Genomic DNA, 26073 nt, shown 5'->3' with positions numbered 1-26073 from the left:
GTCATCAAAATGGTCATAGATTTTGTTCAATAGCACAATGCCTGACCTGCAAAACATAAACCCGTTTGTTAATAACATCTTGAGCATTAAAAAACACATTTTCCTTCACAATGAAGCAACATATAAACCCTCAAAATTGAAAATATCCATTCTTACAAGTAGTGGAAAGACTGAACTGTAAGTCCCATCATAAGTCGTCAAAATGGTCATAGATTTTGTTCAATAGCACAATGCCTGACCCGCAAAACATAAATCCCATTTGTTAATAACATCTGGAGCATTAAAAAACACATTTTCCTTCACAATGAAGCAACATATAAACCCTCAAAATTGAAAATATCCATGCTTACAAGTAGTGGAAATACTGAACTGTAAGTCCCATCATAAGTCATCAAAATGGTCATAGATTTTGTCCAATAGCACAATGCCTAACCTGAAAAACATAAACCCCGTTTGTTAATAACATATGGACAATTAGAAAACACATTTTCCAACCCTCAAAATTGAAAATATCCATGTTTACAAGTAGTGGAAAGACTGACCTGTAAGTTGAAATTTAGTCCAATCATTCTTGGGAGGGCCATCATAATAGCATTTTTATCGACATCATGTTGAAATTGGGGTAGGGCTCACTACGAAATTATTGTTGCATTCTGACTTGCAAAAGTCATCTTGATCATGTGAATGTATTGACTTTGAATTATGAAGGCTTCTGTCAAGAAATTTCAGGCCCCGTCCCCTGGTTTCTTTCAAACAGTGTCTTTGTCAGTTCCACTTTTCATAGTTTGTCTCTATGACCATTGTAGCTATCATGAGATAGACAAATCTCAGCATCTGAGATACCCTTACTACCCTAGTTCTCCACACAAACTGCATTTCCATTTACAAATCGAGACATAATACTGGAATGAAAGAATTCATTGTGTCTTTGTTGTGAAGGTAGATTCAAACATAAGTCCAACATTTTGTTCTTGATGACCTGTTTAGTTGAGGCCACATAGCTTAGGACAAAACTAACTAGTATTTTCGGCAATTGGACTATACGATGTTATTGATATAGAACAAAAATACCCACAGTTTTTGTATGGAATACTCATATGGTGTGACTGATCAGGAAATAAAATGTTATTTTCTATTGAACATGTTTGTCTTGTAGGACTCTCTTTGAAGGCTATCATAGCTAATTCTAGGTGCCCATGCAATAGTTGCATGAATAGTTAAAGAATTCCTCTTCCTCTTTGATCTGCTCCCTATTGATAGTCCATGAAACAACAATGCTAATCATTTAATTGTTGCAAGGTGGAAGAAACAGAATACCAAACCCAAGTAGTGGAATTACTTCCTTGCCATTCTAATTTTTTTCTTGGAGGCCTTTGAGAGATGACATGGTTCCTTTATTGAGACTATCGAAAGCAGAAGAGGTAGACTCTTCTTGACATCATTAACAACATGTGCTATCTATTTTCTAGACTGTAAGTTATCATAGACATTCTCCTGTCTCCCCTCTACCTCCTGGCCAGAAGGTTTTCTTGCTTCTCATAAAGAGACATACACATATAACTAGATAGACAGATAGTTCGAACAGAAACTGCCTTAATGTATTTTGTAAAGTTTAAAGCGAGTTTTCCCATATCTAGCCTTTAGTTTTTACTAGAGATGCATGAAGCATTAAATAAACACAATGCAATGTTTTGGGAAGTCCATTCAAATGTGGAACATTGCTATGGAAGAAACAAAATCCCATAGCAATTTAGGAAGAAACAAAATCCATAGCAATTTAGGAAGAAACATATCCATGCTTACAAGTAGTGGAAAGACTGAACTGTAAGTCCCATCATAAGTCGTCAAAATGGTCATAGATTTTGTTCAATAGCACAATGCTTGACCTGCAAAACATAAACCCCGTTTGTTAATAACATCTGGAGCATTAAAAAACACATTTTCCAACCCTCAAAATTGAAAATATCCGTGTTTACAAGTAGTGGAAAGACTGAACTGTAAGTTGAAATTCAATCCAATCATTCTTGGGAGGGCCATCATAATAGCATTTTTATCGACATCATGTTGAAATTGGGGTAGGGATCACTGCGAAATTATTGTTGCATTCTGACTTGCAAAAGTCATCTTGATCATGTGAATGTATTGACTTTGAATTAATGAGGCTTTTGTCAAGAAATTTCAAGCCCAGTCCCCGGGTTTCTTTCAAACAATGTCTTTTTCAGTTCCACTGTTCATAGTTTGTCTCTATGACCATTGTAGCTATCATGAGATAGACAAAGCTCAGCATCTAAGATACCTTTACTACCCTAGTTCTCCACACAAACTGCATTTCCATCTACAAATCAAGACATAAGACTGGAATGAAAGAATTCACTGTGTCTTTGTTGTGAAGGTTGATTCAACCATAAGTCCAAAATTTTGTTCTTGATGACTTGTTTAGTTGAGGCCACATAGCTTAGGACAAAACTAACTAGTATTTTCGGCAATTGGACTAGACGATGTTATTGATATAGAACAAAAATCCCCACAGTTTTTGTTTGGAATACTCGTATGGTCCTATTGATCAGGAAATAGAATGTTATTTTCTATTGAACATGTTTGTCTTGTAGGACTCTCTTTGAAGGCTATCATAGATAATTCTAGGTGCCCATGCAATAGTTGCATGAATAGTTATATGATAGGAATAAAATAAATGTACAGGATTGAAAAATATCCATGCTTACAAGTAGTGGAAAGACTGAACTGTAAGTCCCATCATAAGTCATCAAAATGGTCATAGATTTTGTTCAATAGCACAATGCCTGACCTGCAAAACATAAACCCTGTTTGTTAATAACATTTGGAGCATTAAAAAACACATTTTCCAACCCTCAAAATTGAAAATATCCATGTTTACAAGTAGTGGAAAGACTGAACTGTAAGTTGAAATTCAGTCCAATCATTCTTGGGAGGGCCATCATAATAGCATTTTTATCGACATCATGTTGAAATTGGGGTAGGGCTCACTGCGAAATTATTGTTGCATTCTGACTTGCAAAGGTCATCTTGATCATGTGAATGTATTGACTTTGAATTATGAAGGCTTTTGTCAAGAAATTTCAGGCCCCATCCCCTGGTTTCTTTCAAATAGTGTCTTTGTCAGTTCCACCGTACATAGTTTGTCTCTATGACCATTGTAGCTATCATGAGATAGACAAAGCTCGGCATCTGAGATACCCTTACTACCCTAGTTCTCCACACAAACTGCATTTCCATCTACAAATCGAGACATAAGACTGGAATGAAATAATTCACTATGTCTTTGTTGTGAAGGTTGATTCAACCATAAGTCCAACATTTTGTTCTTGATGACCTGTTTAGTTGAGGCCACATAGCTTAGGACAAAACTAACTAGTATTTTCGGCAATTGGACTAGATGATGTTATTGATATAGAACAAAAATCCCCACAGTTTTTGTTTGGAATACTCGTATGGTCTGATTGATCATGAAATAGAATGTTATTTTATGTTGAACACGTTTGTCTTGTAGGACTCTCTTTGAAGGCTATCATAGCTAATTCTAGGTGCCCATGTAGTAGTTGCATGAATAGTTAAAGAATTCCTCTTCCTCTTTGATCTGCTCCCTATTGACAGTCCATGAAACAACGATGCTGATCATTTAATTGTTGCAAGGTGGAAGAAACAAAATACCAAACCCAGGTAGTGGAATCATTTCCTTGCCATTCTAATTTTTTTTCTTGGAGGCCTTTGAGAGATGACATGGTTCCTTTATTGAGACTATCGAATGAAAAAGAGGTAGACTCTTCTTGACATCATTAACAACATGTGCTATCTATTTTCTAGACGGTAAGTTATCATAGACATTCTCTTGTCTCCCCTCTACCTCCTGGCCAAAAGGTTTTCTTGCTTCTCATAAAGAGACATACACATATAACTAGATAGACAGATAGTTCGAACAGAAACTACCTTAATGTATTTTGTAAAGTTTAAAGCGAGTTTTCCCATATCTAGCCTTTAGTTTTTACTAGAGATGCATGAAACATTATATAAACACAATGCAATGTTTTGGGAAGTCCATTCAAATGTGGAACATTGCTATGGAAGAAACAAAATCCCATAGCAATTTAGGAAGAAACAAAATCCATAGCAATTTAGGAAGAAACAAAATCCCATCTAAATCCCATCTTGCAAATTTAGGGTGCATCTTTATGTGCATTTGTGGCTTCTTCAGCACAAGCGTACAACACAGAGATGATTCGGTTTTGTGCTTGTGCTGAGGTGAGAAATGGCATTTTATGAACAATGTTGCTCAGTGTTCCTTGAACAGAGTTTATATTGTTATAATCCTTGTGCAATTCAATACTAGTTTGGAGAATTGATGGCTATTTCATATTTGTACAGGTCATGCTCGGAGGCTATTTTGATTTGAAAAGAGTTGAATATCCATATACAGATTTATTGTATCCATTTCCATTTGGAATCAATAAACCATTAAAAAGTTTTTTCACCGCCTTTGGAAGTAATAAATACCCTATTGATATTCATTTTTATCTCTAGTATATCAGCATTATTTATGGAGGAACAGAAAAAGGGACTGATGTAGTATGGTCGGATGTGTGCCAGCATTTGCTTAATTATAATTTATCATTTATATTCCCAGAATGACAGTCTGCAACTTGGTAAAACCCTGAAGTTGGATCTCTGAACTAATTAGGCTGGTGAATTGGGGTCTCTGAATTATTTTTGTTGTCTTCGGAAGCAATTAGCAATCTATTTATTTCGATATTTATCTCTATTATATGAACATCATATATAGAAAGACAGAAAAATAGGACCCGTCTAATATGTTTGTGGCAGTTTTCAGTTATAATTTAGTTTTCAGCATGGCACTACTACTGTGTGTAATTCAGTACTAGTTTGGAGAATTGATGGCTTGGACTTCCTTGATTGGATATGCTATGCCAATAGCAATTTGGCATGTTCTGTGATTATTAAGGCTAGATATATGAATTATTAATTAACCCTATTTCATGCCAAGCAAATCTTCCCACAATCGTATTTAGGGAGGGCTAACCAAATCCATTTGAGTAGTGAATTTCCTTTAAAGCAGTCAAGGTAGTGATTGTACCGTGATTCAAATAGTTGAAAGTCATTTATTTATCATAAGATGTGAATGGAAATGCCTCAGAAATCACTGAAATAATACTAGTATTCATGCTATCATAAAGGTGAATCCAATTTACCTCATTGGCAGAGAAAATAATTGTTCTTCTGACAACTAAGCTGAGCCATCTTCACCCAGGCTTGTAAGGGTACAGTCTATGGATTCCTATCATAGCTAGTTCTAGGCGCCCATGTAGTAGTTACATGAATAGTTAAATAATTCCTCTTCCTCTTTGATCTGCTCCCTATTGACAGTCCATGAAACAATGATGCTGATCATTTAATTGCTGCAAGGTGGAAGAAACAAAATACCAAACCCAGGTAATGGAATTACTTCCTTTCCATTCTCATTTTTTTCTTGGAGGCCTTTGAGAGATGACATGGTTCCTTTATTGAGACTACCAAATGCAGAAGAGGTAGACTCTTCTTGACATCATTAACAACATGTGCTATCTATTTTCTAGACTCTAAGTCATCATAGACATTCTCCTGTCTCCCCTCTACCTCCTGGCCAAAAGGTTTTCTTGCTTCTCATAAAGAGACATACACATATAACTAGATAGACAGAGAGTTCGAACAGAAACTGCCTTAATGTATTTTGTAAAGTTTAAAGCGAGTTTTCCCATATCTAGCCTTTAGTTTTTACTAGAGATGCATGAAGCATTATATAAACACAATGCAATGTTTTGGGAAGTCCATTCAAATGTGGAACATTGCTATGGAAGCCAAGTTAAGCATTGATTTTAGATCTTGCATGCACATTTCATGGATTGTTGTAGTAGTGACATAAAAATAGACTAGGTCAGTTATATCACACATGTCAAAGATAGTTTAACTCAAAGAATGAAACTGCCATTTAAGCTATAAACCTGACTAAATGGTCCAAACCTGAAACTGTGACCCTTCCTTGCAAATTGTATGTGCTACCAATTAATCATAGTTAAATGGTTTTAGATTCAATACGAGAGTAATCTTATGGAGGAGCTATTGGGTTTGGAAAGTCACCACAGAACAAAGGCCAGTGGGTTAATCTCCTAAAACAAGGTGTTAAAATAATCTGCTGAGATGTACATTTTGCATCAGGATATCCCCTAGACTGATATCTTTTTATGAGGGAGAAAAAACATGGAAAATTTTTGGTTAGGTAGGAATACAACTTGTCAATTTGGTCTAGCTTGAGTGATCAAAAGAGAAGGTTGTTAAGCTCTCCACCATTTCATGGATTGATATAGAGATGAGACAAAGGAGGCTCTCTCTTGAGAATATATGAAATACACCAATCTTATCTATGCATTCATAAGCAACATCTGACAAACACATTTGGCATCTAGCCTTTAGTTTTCACTAGAGATGCATGAAGCATTATATAAACAAAATGCAATGTTTTGGGAGTCCATTCAAATGTGGAACATTACTATGGAAGCCAAGTTAAGCATTGATTTTAGACCTTGCATGCACATTTCATGGATTGTTGTAGTAGTGACATAAAAATAGACTAGGTTAGTTATATCATATATGTCGAAGATAGTTTAACTCAAAGAATGAAACTTCCATTTAAGCTATAAACCTTACTAAATGGTCCAAACCTGAAATTGTGATCCTTCCTTGCAAATTGTATGTGCTACCAATTAATCATAGTTAAATGGTTTTAGATTCAATACGAGAGGAATCTTATGGAGGAGCTATTGGGTTTGGAAAGTCACCATAGAACAAAATCTAGTGGGTTAATCTCCTAAAACAAGGTGTTAAAATAGCCTGTTGAGATGTACATTTTGCATCAGGATATTCCCTAGACTGATATCTTTTCATGATGAAGAAAAAACATAGAAAATGTTTGGTTAGGTAGGAATACAGCTTGTCAATTTGGTCTAGCTTGAGTGATTAAAAGAGAAAGTTGTTAGGCTCTCCACCATTTCATGGATTGATATAGAGATGAGACAAAAGAGGCTCTCTCTTGAGAATATATGAAATAAACCAATCTTATCTATGCATTCATAAGCAACATCTGACAAACACATTTTGCATCTAGCCTTTAGTTTTCACTAGAGATGCATGAAGCATTATATAAACACAATGCAATGTTTTGGGAAGTCCATTCAAATGTGGAACATTACTATGGAAGCCAAGTTAAGCATTGATTTTAGACCTTGCATGCACATTTCATGGATTGTTTTAGTAGTGACATAAAAATAGACTAGGTCAGTTATATCATATATGTCAAAGATAGTTTAACTCAAAGAATGAAACTGCCATTTAAGCTATAAACCTGACTAAATGGTCGAAACCTGAAACTGTGACCCTTCCTTGCAAATTGTATGTGCTACCAATTAATCATAGTTAAATGGTTTTAGATTCAATACGAGAGTAATCTTATGGAGGAGCTATTGGGTTTGGAAAGTCACCACAGAAGAAAGGCCAGCGGTTTAATCTCCTAAAACAAGGCATTAAAATAGTCTGCTGAGATGTACATTTTGCATCAGGATATCCCCTAGACTGATATCTTTTTATGAGGAAACAAAAACATGGAAAATGTTTGGTTAGGTAGGAATATAGCTTGTCAATTTGGTCTAGCTTGAGTGATTAAAAGAGAATGTTGTTAGGCTCTCCACCATTTCATGGATTGATATAGAGATGAGACAAAAGAGGTTCTCTCTTGAGACTTGACTAGGTTATTCATAACAGTTGTGGTGTTCGTGCCTTAACTTAGCCAGAAAATACCAAAACTCTATTGATGAACAAAGTTTATTACTGAATCTACCTCAGAGTATTCCATAGTCATTGAATATGACATGCATGGCTTTAGCAAGGAGTCCCTAAACTTTTGAACGATGAAACTTTACATTGGTATGGTCAACCTACATGGGGAGAAATGAAACTTTTTTTAATAAGATGATAGCAAAACTTGGAAACTGTTGTGTGGGATTATTGCTTGGTACCTGCAGATTGCACAACGACCTTTTTTGGTTGAGCTAGCAGGAATTGATTTCTTCAAGTGGATCTTCCTGGTACAAATGTTCCTTTCCTTGTAAGACCTTCATAGGGGTTTATAGATTCTTGTCAATAAAATGCTGTTTGTCTGTATAGTTGTTTATTACATAATCATCTAAAGGAAAACTGATTACATGAATATGGGTTAGGCTACCTCATAACTGTATAGTTGCTGAGGCTCAATTGTGATTATGTGATCTTGGAAGATTTTGAGAGTATATAAACTCTTCATGTATTATGATTTCTCTGGCAATGTTCTCAAGGCAACTGTTCCAAAAATAACAAAAAAATATCTTTTGTCATTAAACAGAGATTGTTTTCCTTTAGAAATAGAGAGAGATTGTCTTTACAATACCTTCTTTTGTTTGTGGCATGTAAGGAGATCTTGAGAGTAATCTAGAATAGGAAAACTAGTTGGTCAACTTGTGATAAAGGTGAGTAACTACTTGGACACTAACTTTTGAGCCTGCCACATTCTTCTAAGAACATTGGATCCAGAAATCTCGAAGGCTTCAACTACATTGATTATGTCATAGAAGTTGGAAGAACTAGAGATGTCATGGATGTGTAACTGTTAACATTATGAAGATGATAGCACGTGTGTCTTTCAAGGTACATTACCAATCGTAGTGCAAACAACAAATTTTACCACTAATATAGTTCATCGATGTTAATTTAGGTATGTTCTATGCTTAGAGCAATTTATTTCAATTTTCACAGTTAGCTCAATGTCTTTTCCAGATTAGCAATCACATCAGCATTAAAGTAAACTATAGATAGAACATAAACATAAATCACAGAAGACAAGCCAAGACAAGAGGACACAAGATGTGGTGCTAGCCAGTGACAAACCCCAATGTGGGGAAACCCTTGATCAATTCTTCTTATATGTTCTTCAATAGTTCAGTAGAGAGAGAGATAGTACGTTTACAAAAAGTCAACATTTTGACTTATCTAGATAAGTGCATAGATCATCTCTAAGAAGATGATACATGAGATCAGTTGAAGACATGTTGCTTCAACTGATTCTCCAAGGTGACTCCTTCACCTATCGTTGTGCTACATTTCGTCATCATGTTGCACCATGCTGCACCCATCATCACTATGCTGCATCTCATCATGCTTCATTAATCATGACTGTACCCATCACTGTACAACATTATGTGCCATTATTGCACCATGTTGCCATACTAACCTATGTGCTAGCTGCATCTTGCTTGCTTGTTGTCTCTAGCTTGCTTGTTGTCCTTAGCATGCTTGTTGTTGCATGTTAGTTGTAACATTGTATGCTTGATGTATTTGCTGCTAAGTACCATACAACTATCCCAATGTTAGTTAGTTGTCCCTTGAATGCTGCTCTCCTTCGGAGACAGATGCTCTGGCTCTTCCAGCAGTTCCCGACAGTTTCAATAGTTCCTGGCAGTCCCGGCAGTTCCAACTGTTCCCGACAGTTCGGGCAACTCCGGTTGTTCCCAGCAGTCCCAATAGTTCTGACAATTTCGGTTGTTCCGATAGTTCCCGACAGTTTCAGAAATTTCGGCTGTTCCCGGCAGTTCCGACAATTCCGACTATTCCCGGCAGTTTTGACATTTCCAGCTTTTCCTGGCAGTTCCGACTTCTACCCTCTGCGTAAGCTTCCCGGCTGTTTCGGCAGTTCCAGCTGTTCCCGACAGTTCCGACTATTCACGGCAGTTTCGGTAATTCCGACTATTCCCGTCAGTTTCAACAGTTCCAACTTTTCTGGCTATTCTCGGCAGTTCTGGCAATTCCTGATAATTCCAGGAATTCTGGTAGTTCTGGTAGTTCCAACAATTCTGGCTATTTCCGGCAGTTCTGGCAGTTCCAACCTTTCCGGCTTTTCTGGCTTTTCCCGACAGTTCCGGCAATTCCGGCTTTTCCTGACAGTTCCGGCAGTTCCAGCTTCTGTCCTCTGCATCAGCTTCCTGGCTGTTCCGGCAGTTCCGGCTGTTCTCAACAGTTTCGACTATTCCCGGCAGTTTCAAGAGTTTCAACAATTCCGGCTATTCCCGGTTGTTTTGGCTATTCCGGCAATTCTGGCAATTCTGACTATTCTCGGCAATTTCGGCTGTTCTCGACAGTTTCGACTATTCCCAGCAGTTCCGGCAATTTTGGCTATTCCTGGTTGTTTCGGCAGTTCCGGCTGTTTCCGACAATTCCGACTATTCACGGCAGTTCCGGTAGTTCCGGCTATTCCCGTCAGTTTTGATAGTTCCGACTTTTCTGGCTATTCCCGGCAGTTCTAGCAATTCCCGACAATTCCAGCAGTTCTGGCAGTTCCGACAATTCTGGCTATTTCCGGCTATTCCGGCAGTTCTGACCTTTCCGGCTTTTCTGGCTTTTCTTGACAGTTCCGGCAGTTCTGGCTTTTTCCGGAAGTTCCGACGTCTGTCCTCTGCGTCAGCTTCCCGACTGTTCCAACAGTTCCGGCTGTTCTCAATGGTTCCGACTATTCCCAGCAGTTCCGACAATTCTGACTATTCCCGGCAGTTACGGCTTTTTCGGCTATTCCCGGTAGTTTTGGCTTCTGCCCTCTAGATTAGGGCAGCATTATCCCTTAGGATCTCTCCTCCTACTAAAACCCAAAGACAACTAGAGAGGAAGAGATCCCAAGTGTGTTAAAATGACTTGAAGGCCGCCTCTATTTATACTAAAACGTTGAGCACAAGTGGGGTTTATTTGGTTGCTAGCTGACCCTGACGAATTGTCCCATAATACAAATAAATGCATATCTCCATGAATACTTATCGGAATTGGATGATCTTTAGATCAATCCTACACCTCTCGATGAGAGGGATCCAAGAAAAATATCAGCTCCCGACAGTTCCAGCATTTCCCGGCAGTTCCAACAGTTCCAGCAATTCCGGCTGTTCCAGACAGTTCTGACAATTTCAGTTGTTCCCGGCAGTTCCGGTGATTCTGGCTTCTGCCCTCTACATTAACTTCCCCACATGTTTCGATAGTTCCTAGCAGTTTTGGCAATTTCAGCTATTCCCAGTAGTTCCGACAATTCTGACTATTCTCGGCAATTTTCGCAGTTCCAGCAGTTCCGGCTTTTCCTGACAGTTCCAGCTTCTGCCATCTGTGTCAGCTTCCTGGTTGTTCTGGTAGTTCCCACCAGTAATCAAATTTGAACACGTCAGAGCCCTTCAAAGGGCCTCTGGCACAACGCAGAAGTAGGAAGAAAATTTTGCTATTCAAAAAAAAAAATTAAATTTGAATTTTTCCATTTAAAAAAAAATAGAATAATATTATAAATTTTTTTAAGAAGGGTTGTTAAGTTGTCAACCTATCCAATTTTTTTTTTTAAATTTCATTTTTTTCTAAAATCCAGATTTTGGGAATTCCAAATTCCAAACTGTCAGTGCACTGTGGGTCTATCACAAATTACAATGGTTGAACTTGTGAATTTCCTTTCTCAATTGATGTTAAATCCCATTTTAGAAACAATAGTTTCCAAATTCGGAGTTGCTCCCATTTCAAAAAAAACAATTTCCTTTTGAATTGCTTTTTCTAATTGTAACTTGTGCATATGATGCAAGTTAGCGGTTGTGCCTGCAGGCTACCCGTAAAGCAAGGTTTGACGACGATTGGAGAGGATTGTAGATTCATCATTCAGCAGACGCCTGTCAAGCAAGGTTTAAGCACGATTTATGCTTGGAGAGGAGCGCATTCGAGAGACTTAATAAGTTCATAGCATACTAGATTTCACAGAACTTCACATTATGCTTCAATATATACATCTAGGTCCTGTTGTTTATGCGATGTGAAGGAGCAAGACTAAATACAAATAGATTTGTAAGTTACTCATTTTGCTTTGATATCTATATTTTTCACTTACCTCTAAGAATATTCGATTCAAACATCAAGACAAAAATTAAATTTAATGCCTTAATAGCATGAATGAATCAAATAGTAATAAGAATAAATTCCACTGTCTCACCAATACAATTTATAGTTCAATTGAATCAAATAGTAATAAGAATAAATTACACTGTCTCACCAATACAGTTTACAGTTCAATTGAATCAAATAGTAATAAGAATAAATTAAATTCCACTGTCTCACCAATACAGTTTACAGTTCAATTGAGCTCTCATCATTAGAAACACCATCCAAATCAAAATCCTAACCAAAGCACCTTCAACTAATCCCTTGTTAGGCCTAAGTCATTAAGTCCCAACTATTTAATATCCAATGAATAAAAAATTAACGAAATATATGAGTAGCATAAGTCATAATTCATAATGTCCCAACAACCTAAATTATAAAAGGAAAGAAGCCAAAGTCCTCCCAAGTTATTAGGATAAGCAGGAATTGCTGAATAGTAAAGTTCACTCCCACTGCTACAAGTTAAAGCATTGAATTCAAAAGGAAATATATTGCTAGAGTTCAACATCCCCAGAGTTTCATCAAATGTTAATGCAGTTGATAGTACAAGACCGAAAAATCTTGTTGTTGTTGCATCAGAATGCACAACTCTGATTATCTCTTGAATTATTTCCAACATATGGGGATATACATTACCACTTTAATCATAGCAATCCACAGCTATAACAAAAATCTTCTTCTTATTTCTCAGTGCACGATACTTGTTTGAGACAATCAGGTTATTCGTTGGAGGCCTTGGCTTAGGTTCAGTTTCTTCAATGTTAAAAGATGGCGACGCCCTTTTTAGTTTATCCAAAATAAGTTCTGGGTCACCCTTTGGTGCCAGAAGTTTGTCAACTTCGGTAGAATTATCTAGAGAGCCATTGATGGAATATTTCTCGCCATCGATAGAAAGCTGAAGAGACATGTCCTTCAGGGAATCACCCATCGATTCCTCCCCCATAGTAGTATCCATTACAGTGATAGTCTGCCATTGAGGATGCCTCATCCTGCATATAGTTACCCGAGACAAATATTTTCTACAATGTTCAGGCCATGAGAAAAGGTGAATGTTTCTCAACCCATTACAACGGCATTCATTCCATGGGTTTTTAGCTCTAGCAATACATTTTCTATGGCCTTCTGATCATGGTGTTTGACTAATAGTCCATTGTTCAAAGTCTGCAAAATTTTCAGAAACAAAGAATTTTTTAGAGCTTTGCTTTTTTTGCCACATGCTTAAACATCAGATTTGAAACTGAAAATTTTTCCTGGAAACTTAGTTTACCCGTCAAAATTATTGCCAGAACCTAATTAACACAAGGTGGAAACTCAAACTAATTCTTTTTTGGATGTTCTTACACCAACCTCTGCTTAATATGACAATAATTCAAGGAAAAAGACAGAAAACATAAGATTTGGCGAACATAAATGTTATGATCACAGTTGGCTTGTCACGTGTCAGTTATAATGTGTATGAATTGTATGATAAATACTGGACTTGCAGCTGTGTTGGAAGGGGTTATTGTTCTTGATAAACTGAGGAATATCTTGCAGCTTGCAACATTGTAAAGACATCGACAACCAGTAGTATGTTGTCTTGGAACTCACAGCGTTAGTTCCAACCAAACAGTTACTGATTCACCATGTGTTAAAAAAAAAAAAATTGAAAATAATTTACTGTTGTTAGTTGAATTTCATTTTTTTGTGCTTTTCATTATAGAAGGGTGACCTCAATGTGTGCCCTTCTAAATAAAATTAAGACCTGCCTTTCATATTTGATCACTGGTTCCCATTTTTCCCGTCAGTTCCGACGATTCCTGGCAGTTCTGGATATTCTCAACAGTTTCGACTTTTCTGGCAGTTTCGATAGTTCCCGACGATTCCGCCAATTGCGTCTATTCCCGACAGTTCTGGCAGTTCTGGAAATTTCAGCTATTCTCGACAGTTCCAACTTTTTCATCTTTTCCAGCTATTCCCAGTAGTTCCGGTAGTCAGCGAGTTCTGACTTTTCCCGGCAGTTCGGGCTTCTGCCTTTGCGTCAGCTTCCCGGATTTTCCGACTATTCCCGGCAGTTCCGGCAATTCCGACTATTCCCGACAGTTCTAGCTTTTGCGGCTATCCCTGGCAGTTTCAGCAGTTCTCGGCAGTTCCAGCTCTTGCCCTCTGGATTAGGGCAGTGTTATCCCTTAGGATCTCTCCTCCTACTAAAACCCAAAGACAAGTGGAGAGGAAGAGATCCCAAGTGTGTTAAAATGACTTGAAGGCCACCTCTATTTATACTAAAACGTTGAGCACAAGTGGGGTTTATTTGGTTGTTAACTGACCTTGATGAATTGTCCCATAACACAAATAAATTCATATCTCCATGAATACTTATCGGAATCGGATGATCTTTAGATCAATCCTACACCTCTCGATGAGAGGGATCCAAGAAAAATATCATCTTCCATTAATAAGGTGACCTACATGGGTACTGTGATGTGTGGTTTGACGGTAAGTCTACTTGGGCAAAGCCTAGGAGACTGCAGTTCAAATCTCATTGAGTACACTGACCTGCTGTGGTGGCGGCTCGAGGAGCAGATTCCCCACCCCCACCTTGGTGGCACGAGAGTCTTGTTCTTGCTAAAATCATAGGATCTTATTATATCAACTTGCAGGTAGTTGGATGTACTCCTTCGGTTATAGAGGCAGCTGTGAGGATTGATCTCGGGTCTGCCATAGATTAGGACTGACAGTTACTGATTCACCATGTAGTTAAAAAAAAAAAAGATGACCCACATGGAGTTTGGCCCTAGTTTCCAATTTTAACAATCGGGCATGGATATCAATCAAGCCTAGTTAGCTTTACTTTCTTGGTAAGGAGATGAGGCTTCATGTTTTTCACCCTGTTTTCCCCAAAGAAATTTATTCTAGCAGGAAGAATTATTCATTACTTTCCCCACTTACAAGCAAACACTCGGAAAAAATGGGATTTCACACCTGGGAGTTTTTTGTAGGAAAGGTGAGTGGCTATCCTGCAGTAGTTGCATTGGTCTTATTAGCATTACACCACTTTTCATATGGGTCTTCACAACAGAGAATCACCATTACACTTTGTTGATTTGTTTTAAAAATAAACATAACATGCAATAGATTTCTTTTGAGATGCAATGTTGTTGTTGGTAGTATGATTGTATTTGTGCCACATGTAAAGCTAATATACATTAAATTTCTTTCACCTTCCAATATTTTTATTGGAAATGTGCTTGTGTTTGGGCTAGAAACTATGCTAGATTTCTTTTGCTTTGCAATAATGTTGTTGTCAATTTGGTTGTTTATGATAAAAGGAAATCTAGCAAGTGTTAAATTTCCATCACTTTGGCAATGTTATTGGAAATGTTGTGCTTGTGTTTGGGCTAGAAGTTGTGCTAGATTTATTTTGTTATGCAATATTGTTGTTTTCAATTTGGTTGTTTATTCTAGAAGGAAATCTAACACGTGTTAGATCTCCTTCACCTAGGTAATGTGCTTTTGTTTGCGTTAGAAGGAAATATAGCATGCACTAGATTTCTTCTGGAATGAAATGTTGTTATTGGTAGTATGCTTGTATTTATGCTACATGTAAAGCTAGCATCTTTTAAATTTATTTTACCTTGCGACGTTGTTATTGGAAATGTGATTGTGTTTGTGATAGAAGTTGTTGGATTTTGTTTGCCCTACAATGTTATTGTTGGCAATGTGCTTTTGTTTGTGCTAGAAGTAAATCAAGCATATGCTAGATATCTTCTACACTGCAATGTTATTTTTGGCAATGTGATTGTGTTTGTGCTACAATAAACTCTAGAATGTGTAAGATTTCTTTTACTTTGAAATATTTTTGTGAGTAATATGCTTCTATTTATGTTAGAAGAAAATTTAGCATGTGGTGGATTTCCTTTGCCTTAGAATATTGTTATTGGCAATGTGTTTGTGTTTGTGCTAGAAGGAAATCTAGCATGTGCTAGAATTATTTGACCATGTAATGTTGCTTCTAGCAATATGCTTATGTTTGTAGTAGAAGGAATGATATTGATTGTTAGCTTTCATTTGAGGAAACAATGTTTCATTACATAAAACATGACTACCATTCGATTTTAATTTTTGCATTTATATTATTTTTCCGTAAGTTGTGTGTTTTTGGGAAAATATAAAGTCACACTTTACACGGTTCATTCTTTTAATTACAAGTTACGATGTAATTGTTGTTATAGAATTGATGCAAGCTACAATGGAAAATATAATTTTGGCAAAAGGGAACTATGTTGATCTCCTTATTAATGATCAAGTCATTGGGCTAGCAAGGGTTGAATCTACAAAGTTTGGAACTTATTATGTTGGAGAAAGGGTTATTGCTGGTTATGTTGCAATTTTGATAATTGATGTCATTCAACCACATTTGATTGATTATGATGTTAATGAAGGGGACATACATCCATGGAAGATTGTGGATTTGAGACACCACATAGGTAAATCAAAATATTGAAGCATGTGTTATATATTATTGATACTATAATAAATGTTTTTTTTTTGAGTAAATACTAACATTATTTACATTTGTTTATAGGTACAGATGTTTCTTCTACATTTTCTATTGGAGACAAGGTAAATCTTCTGCAACATGGAGTGAAGGTGGGCGAGGGCTCCATATTCAATACAAAGCTTGGGCATAAAGTGCATGGAAAGATGGTAAAGAAAGGATGCATAGTGGTTAAAATTGAAAAGGTGTTAAAACATAATGCTCCTCTACCACATCCAACTGTATTTGAGGATACACTTGCGGGTGCATTAGAATCTTATGAAATTTGGCCGGAATCAGATTTGGAGCCTCACTGTCATGATCATGCCATAAATATTCCCTAAGATAGTGTTAAATACATATGTGCAAAGGTTTCTCTTACACATGAATGCATGGGAACAAGCATGTGCATTGCCAAAGGAATGCTAGTTAATGTCCGCGAGGATGACATTGTTAAGGGTGAAACACTAGGTGAAATGGATTTTGGTGTTTTTCTAGAAGAGATAGATGGAAATCTTGAGATATGCAGAATTGGTGATAAGTCTATATACTGTTTGGTTAGATGGCCAATAAATAAGTTGTGGACAACAAAGGTGTGATATTAAGGGTCAAGGAAAAGTTCAAGGAACCACCCAAAAAAATGGTGATATGGGATGTTATAGAGGACACAAATCCATTAAACAAATGGGATGGGTACCTTTGTAATGAAAAATATAGAAACTCAATTGATATGAATGTAACAAGGCCATATAAAAGGATTAAATGAGTTATGGCTACAAAAAAATTTGCAAAATGTCAAACAAAAATTGATGAAGAGAAAGAAATTCGACTTTTGGCAGCAGATGTATGTTGTAGAAAAGAATATCTTCAACATGTGGATAGGAAGGCCATTGTAGGAGCTAGAAGGGGTATGAGACAAATAAATACAAATGGTATTAGAGAATTTGTCTTGAATTCACTCATGTCAAACATAGTCATGTCAAGCGGCCATGGCCTACTACCTATTGCTAGAAATGTAAAGGACATGAGATTTAATGGGAATATTATTTGTAAGAAAGCATGGTATAACATACATAAAATTCCTCAAAGAAAATTCTATAACTACCAGCATTATTTCCAACATGGACAGATCAAAGCTATTCATGGTAACACCAACGCATGCAAAGCACGAGCTCACACAGTGGCAGCCATAGAAATATTGCACAAAATTGTAATGGATAATTCAGATTTTTCACCAAACCAAACATGTCAAAGTTGAAGAATATGGAACATCTGCTCCTTTAAGACTGCTTCCTTCGACTTACACACAAAATTATTTGTTAAAAGAGATCAATGAGGCTCTTCAAAAGCTCAATTACCCTTCAATATCACAGCCAAAAATGAGCAAGATCTGGAATACTAAGTTTCGAGATGTGGCATTTTCAAATAACACCAACTTCAGTAAATGCAGTGAATGTATTGTGTTTAAAGCACAAATGAAGTCAGCAACTACAAAAGAGTTGGAAGAAAAGGCACGAGGTAGGTTGACGAAGCATAACAAGATTGTTATGTGTGGAAGATATTGCTACTATGCCCATAGAATTATGTCAAAGCGGTTTCCAAAGGAGTATTTGAGCATTATCCATGATAAAATGGACAAAGCAAAGACTTCAATCCCAAGGCTATGTGTCAAATCAAAATCTATTGTAGGAACAAATTTGGGTTTGTCATTGACAGATATGCTTACACATGGGCATAAGGCGGGAGGTTGTGTTCATTTCTCCATTCCATCTGTCCATATGGGATCACAATTTACTATTACATCCCTTGCAAAGTGCTTAAGGGACCTTGAAGACCCACAAATGGATATGTATGGTGATCTACTTTATGAAAGTGGAATTTCAAGAAACCCACATACAAATGCATTACTTGACAAAATGTTTATTTTAAACCTCTTCCTCCACATTTGTTGTTACAGTTGGACAATGCAGCAAGCGATAATAAGAATCACTATCTTTTCATGTTTCTATCACTTTTAACTACACTTGGTGTCTTCATCACTATTGAGGTTGGGTTCTTGCCTGTGGGGCACGCCCATGAAGACATAGATGGAACCTATGGAAGAATGTCTTCCAACCTAAAAAGTAAAGATATTTATTCTTTACCTGAAATGATGGATACATATCACATAATTGAAAAAATAGAGTCTTTCCACCCACACTTATTGACAAGGTCTATGACATCAAAAGTTTCCTTAATGGACACATTAAGGAGGGAAAAAATGCACTAATTGGACATCTTAATGTCCAATACTTCCAATTTCTTATACTCAATGATGTTCCAGTACTAAGGTATGAAGAATCAATTAGAGATATTGAGTGGTCAGAACCAGTTGAGTTATGGAATATAGATGATGAAGATTGACCTATAATTCCCATAGGGAAGCCATCTTTCTTAGCTTCCAAACATAATGATATCTATTTAAAAGAACTAAATATAGGATAACATCATATATAAAAATGTGGAAAGACACTATTGGGAATGAGGATTCACCAATTGTTACAGAGGAATGGAAAAATAAAGTAATGTATTGGGAAAAAGTTCTGGATACATTAGACGGAATCTATAATGATCATAGAATAATAGATGGAAGTGATTCATCTTTTGAGGATTTTTGGCCCAAGACAAGGCACATTGTTGATGTTGATCGTAATGCACTCCAAGTAATCTCAAGTATTATGGATGGAGATTTTGGTAATGCGATAAATGAACCAATATATGTTGGACCCAAATGCAACAAGCCAAAGCCAACATTCAATCCAATGATTGACTTTGAGAAAGGAAAGATGTTGCTAGTTAGATCAGGAAATAAGGATGCAGGTGAGATGATTTGGATGGCAAAATCCATCTCAGATATCTTTAGGGATAATGAAAGTGAGAATCTTCATGTACAGGTTGACTGGTGGAAGCCTATGTCAAGGAAATACAATGGAAAACTTTTAGAGCAATATTGGGTACCAAATCCTGATGACAAAGAACTTGGCTCTATTCCAATTAATACCATAGTGTGGGCATGGATGCCAAAGAAATAACATTGCAAGAAGACTAAGATAAATAAATATGGTGTCATATCCCTATTTGCAACTACCCTGAGTAAAAAGTAATTCTAAATTAAAAAAAAAAAAACTTATGAATCAGTGTTGAACTGATTCTTGAATCAGTTATTGAACCGATTCTTGATTCCTGTAAAAGGGAACGAGGGGATGCTGGTCTGGGTGTCTTTTGGATGGAAGAGCGTGTTGAACTGATTCTTGAATCAGTTATTGAACCGATTCTTGATTCCTGTAAAATGGAACGAGGGGATGCTGGTCTGGGTGTCTTTTGGATGGAAGAGCGTGAGACAGAATATGATTGAAGGTCACGTGTTCAATCTGTATCTTTGTTGAGAGACAGACAGAAGGAAAAAGGAAAATCTTTCCAAGAACAGAGAAAGAGAAAAGAAAGAAATGAATGGGTTAAGTCTGATGAGGATCAGATAACCTGGCACAGAAGTGCACAGAACCTGTTGAGGGCTGAAGGCCTGCAGGATGGCTCGGGGGGAGAACTGCATCTGAGTGATGAGTCTCAAGGTTGGGTGGACGAGCAGAACTAAAGTTCAGGTGACTTATTTGTTTGAGAACCAAATCCAGTTCGGGTGAACCAGGTATGGTCCCAAAACTGTGAAAACCCCTGAACAGCAGTTGTATTTGCTTTATTTATTAAGAGAATCAATAGGAAATATGCGTTATGATTTCTCTAGAAGCTGTAGTTAATGTGATTATACAGGAAAGACTCCTCTCTGTATGACAGAATGTCATAGCGAAAGAGAGTCCTTGCAGAATACCCAGTGTAGTAGGGTATTATAACCAGCGAGAAATTATTAAGCATTGATCTCAGTGACAGAGATAAAGTACCCTCACGGGTTGAAATATGGATTCTGTTAGCAGATATTATTGTACCAAATACTGGTATGAGGATCGAAACTTCACAAGGGTGAACCGCTGAGACAGGTGTAGCGGTACTGTAGGTAAACGAATTGAAATAAAGAACCTTGGAAACCCTATCGAAACTATGCACAGAAAGTCGTGACAGAATCTGTAAACGCATAGATAAACACGAGTAATAATATTAAACTGTATAGTTGACTCAAGTGAATGCCGTTATTCCTCGACTGTGGTCAGAGGTGAGTCATGAGAGCATAGTAGAGGGTAGCTAGCTCGGGTATAATCTAGAAGGAAAACCATATGTATTTCTTGTAAACCCGCATATACAAATCTAGAAAGGGCATCATGGTTATGTTACCATCCATGCGTTTATATTAAACTGTGATAGAGATGCAAGTAATATATTTACCCTGTGCATGAGATTATAACCAAAGAACATAGATGACTATTTGCATAACTGTGGAAAGACGCATAAACCATATGCAGAACTATGCATGCAACCGAATGGTACAAAACCCAGAATAATTGTAAAAGCTATGCGTGCATTTCTAGAGAACGAAAGAACAGTAAACGAGCAGTGCCGGAATGCATGCATTGTAACCGATACAAATTAAGTTAGCACAAGAGTAAAGTTATAAATACTGATAGCATAAGAACAGTGGGGGTTCGCCGCCCTTTGAAGCATGTAATCATAACTGAAATGAACAAATCCTATGAACAATCACGATATTAATAAAAGGAGAATAGAGTATTTTCCCTCAACTGTAAACAATGCTATGGACTGTATAAGTCTATTAATCTGTTTATACAACACCGGGTCAATAACTTGGCCATCTCCTCGGCTGCCAGACAAAACCCGAATAACACAGGGAGTAAAATAAACCCTGGAATGTCAAGAACAAAAATTATGACAATCATAGGCTTTGGTAAGCCGGTTGCAGGGCTTGAGCGCGGAGGCTCAACCCGCAAGCAAAACTCAAAACTATACAAAGGTCTCTGTAAATCTAGTAAATATAAACTTTGGAACTAAACGAAAGTCTACGAAAATAACCAGATAACCATAGTGCCCTGTTAAATAACCTAAGGGCAGGAGAATGCAACTAGGAGGGTTCTCGACAGAGAGTACCTCTGCAGATAATGCAAGAAGGCCCGCGTGGAGGCGGAGGCCTGCACATCCAAACACCTTGTCTTAATATCTAAAGAATTCTGCGAATATATGACAGACAGTGAGGTAATCGTAGCTTACCTGGAAACCAGAGGGTTGAACCTTCATTGGAACCCAACTTCGTTCCATGACATAGCATGCGCACGCTGGCTGAAGCAAAGCAAATAAAAAGCTAAACATTACTGTAACGAATTGTAAATCCTGTAACTCAACGGAGCAATATGAACTGTGAATTCATCGCCATTAAATCGAAAACGCATACCTGTAGAGACCAGTGGGCGAAATTTATCATCTGCTGGACATTCACTGAGCAAAGCGGCGATGCTGGTAGAAGAAACCTTGGACTGGTGTGCAGAGCCGGAGCCGAATACAAGTGAACAAGCAAATGAACCCGGAGGCATAGGAAGGGGCATAAATATCCCCGTAAACCCTTGACCGATTGTCATCCGTTGGATTGAGGGTTTAGATCTGAGCCGTAGAGTTAAGGCGGGAATAGGGATCGTCAAAACCGAGATCCCCGCACCCAAGGAGTCACATGGCTGGAGAAGCCTGAGACTGCCACCTAAACCTCTCCGGACTGGTGTCTTTAAGTTGATAGTGCAGCGGTGGTTGTAAGTACTGTGGTCGGACCATCACAGGCCACGCCACATTAATTTACACATGGCACACGAATGTGGAAAACATATGTATGTAGTCGACCCTTTATGCATATAGTGTTTGAACATTGAAACATGAATAAGACAGTTGACTGTTCTTTGATGCATATATATAAGGTTGAATGCTTACGTTTTACAAATACAAGTACAGCTGTAAATACCGAAACCATATGTGCTATATGCCAAGTAATTATAATATGTGCCATATGGGTCGAATGCCGAATAGATATAATGTGTGCCATAAAGTGTTAAATGTCAAGGTGAATATGAACTTGATGTGTGCTTAATGATGATATGGGTTTGACCTACGATAAAAAAATAAATTATTTATGTATTTAGTAACAGAGGTGTGACATATGGCGCAGAAGCCATTCTTGATCTACTTGAGCGAATATCTTAAGAGTAGGTTTATATGATACATGAATGTAATTTTTTTTTTGGAGGATCTATTAATATACATTTAGACACACTTTTCCATATTTGTTGTATAAATATTCTCTTCATATTTTTTTTGAAGGAGTTTTATATTATTTAATATTTCAATGTAATCATGTGTTATACAAATTACATGACAATGCCATAAAATATTTAAGTTTTCAAAGCTTTATTTGACCAACATGACTTCTCACCATATCAAATATGCATAATCAAATTCAATAATGCACCTAAAAACATCTTCTAAACTTGGTATATTAAAACAACAGTGGAGTACCTAATTAGTATTCTATTTAATATAAACCATTTAAACACTTAATGAATAAATGCTACACTTGATATAATGTTTGAGGTGAGCTTTCCTTAATTTTCCTTATTATAATTGATATAAATCAAATTCCCTATTTTGTCGCACTATAATTTATAAAAAAAATATTTTGATCATTGAACAACACAATTAGAATTAGAAAATATTTCCTCTTATAGATCTTGAAGTGGTGCCAACATTATACTAGTATAATTAATTTGTACTCAACTTAGGAAAAGTAGTTATTGTCCGTCTGTGCCCCTTTAAAATAAAAATTATGTTCTAAATAGAAAAGTATTAAAAAAAAATATTTTGTAAAGTAATTAGAAGTAAAAAAAATGTGTGAATTAGATGTTTAAATCTTATACTTTTCAAAAGTAACTATTTGAAGATTTATGTTAACTAATTTATGTCAATATCAACTTCATATATATATATATATATATATATATATATATATATATATATATATATATATATATATATATATATATATATATATATATATATATATATATATATATATATAAGTTTTTTTATGGTTAAAATTATTATTTGTTCGTATATATACTCTATTTAGCATTCAAAAATATAGTTTCAAAAATTAAGACGAAATATCATATATAAGAAGGTAAAAAGATATTACTAAAAGTTATTTTGAATTTTATTGTTATGCTAAAAAAGCATTAAAATAAGTGTTTCAAGATCATCATAATTTTGTTTAGGTAAACAATCAAGAAGGTTGGTAGCGTCACAAATATTTTGAAATTTAATTCCAATATTTTAAATTGTGCCAACGTTGTCTTAGTAATAATCGTAACTTAACATATACATGATATTTACTATATCGGATTATAATTAAATCGGTTAATAATAGTTACACACACATCATTATTTTCATAAAATAACCTTAACAAACTTATCTTTTTAATATAAACCATAAAAATATTAAAATAGATAATGTAAGGAATCCAAGATTAATATGTGAAATATTTTCTTTTTCAAGTTTATATAAATTTGTTTTATAAAGTTTATCATGATAATTTTTACACAAAAAATGGTGAATATCTATATAAAAATTAGTGAACTAAGTGACTTTCTAATTCCTCATTTTGAAAAAATATAATCTAGTTAAAGTTCTAAATAATGCTATATATTGGACACATTACTAAAAATTTCATTTGTCATTAAATAACTTTATACTTAATATATATCTTGCATATTAATCTATTATTCATAAAGCGAGCCTCAATCAACTTCTTTATTAGCATAAACATACAACTAATAAATAAAAATAAATTATGCTACTACTCACATTCAACATTTGATTTGATCATAAATTTATTTTTCTCCTCAACTCTAAAATGGTGCAAACTTTCTACAATAGTATGTAATTATGATGGTGATAATGATGATTATCATCCACTAAAACCAAATATGGTAAATAAAAAGATAAAAAGATATTATTAAAAGTTATTTCGAATTTTATTGTTATGCCGAAAAAGAATTAAAAGAAGTGTTTCAAGATCATCATAATTTTGTTTAGTTAAACAATCAAGAAGGTTGGTAGCGTCACAAACATTTTGAAATTTAATTCCAATACGAGTATAAACTCAACGATCTTTGAGAGTTTTTTAATCTTGAACCATAATATAACTAGTGTTGCAAAGGTGATAGACTTTTAAATTGTGCCAACACTACCTTAGTAATAATCATGACTTAACACATACATGATATTTACTATATCAGATTATAATTAAATGGATTAATAATAGTAACATACGCATCATTATTTTCATAAAATAACCTTAACAAACTTATCTTTTAATATAAACCATAAAAAATATTAAAATAGATAATGTAAGGAATCCAAGATTAAAATGTGAAAGATTTTCTTTAGCAAGTTTATATAAATTTGTTTTATAAAGTTTATCATGATAATTTTTACACAAAAATGGTGAATATCTACATTAAAATTAGTGAACTAAGTGACTTTCTAATTCCTCATTTTGAAAAAACTTAATCTAGTTAAAGTTCTAAATTCTAGATCCACTGAATACTTCCATATTTAATGAAATATGTGTTCTGGGAGCGAAATTGTGCATTGCACACTGCCAAGGTGTAAGGTCACATCTAGAGTCTTGAAATTGCATAGTGTGTAGTTCAGGGAGGTCGGGTGAAGCTAAGGATCTTTGTCAGGAAGTCTTCTTAGAAATGGCTAAGTCTAAGACCGTTAGGCTGATGTGAATGGTAATAAGACTTTAACTAGGATATCACACATACAATACTTGATGACATAACAACATAGATCACCCAAGACACATGAACAATGCATTTCCCTGAGTGCAAAAAATTTATGACCAGCGACAATAAGTGTGACACTTAAGATACATTTTGCGATGACCGTGACGACACTTATGAGACGGTGCCTAAAACTTTGCAAGTGAGTGCGACATATGTTTACATGGTTACAACAACTCATATACACAAAGATAGACCCTTGAAACCACAATAAAATGCTTCTACACATTATCTGATAGCCAATCATGTGAAAAGACGACATTTTACCCAACTTACAAAAGGGATAAAATACTTCAAGAAATTGCATGAAATGAGTTTCAGTGTTTACAACAATAATGTGCAAGACCAAGGTTGGCTCTGAAATTGAGTGCAAGCTAAAATTTTGGATAGTGTTGTAGCAACTAGAACACTTGGCGACACACTAATAGAATTATAGCTTCTCTGCCTTAGTTAACTTCTTCTGTGTAGGTCCTTGGTTCTTCAAGGAGTATTGATTCAATGTGCATATTACTTTGGCCTTCCCACTCAACCCATTAATAGACACGGTTCCCTTTATGCCTTATCGATTCAACACAACATAAGATTCAATGATATCACAATGTTTTCAGTTTGGAAGGGTAGTGTAGCTCACGAGCTTAAGATTTTTAGAGTATAATTTCTCATCTATGTTG

Source organism: Pinus tabuliformis, chromosome 8, assembly GCF_031772625.1.
Source record: "Pinus tabuliformis cultivar Carrire ecotype Pingquan chromosome 8, CPIR1, whole genome shotgun sequence".
Lineage (NCBI taxonomy): Eukaryota > Viridiplantae > Streptophyta > Pinopsida > Pinales > Pinaceae > Pinus > Pinus tabuliformis.
This window is presented reverse-complemented; position numbering follows the sequence as displayed.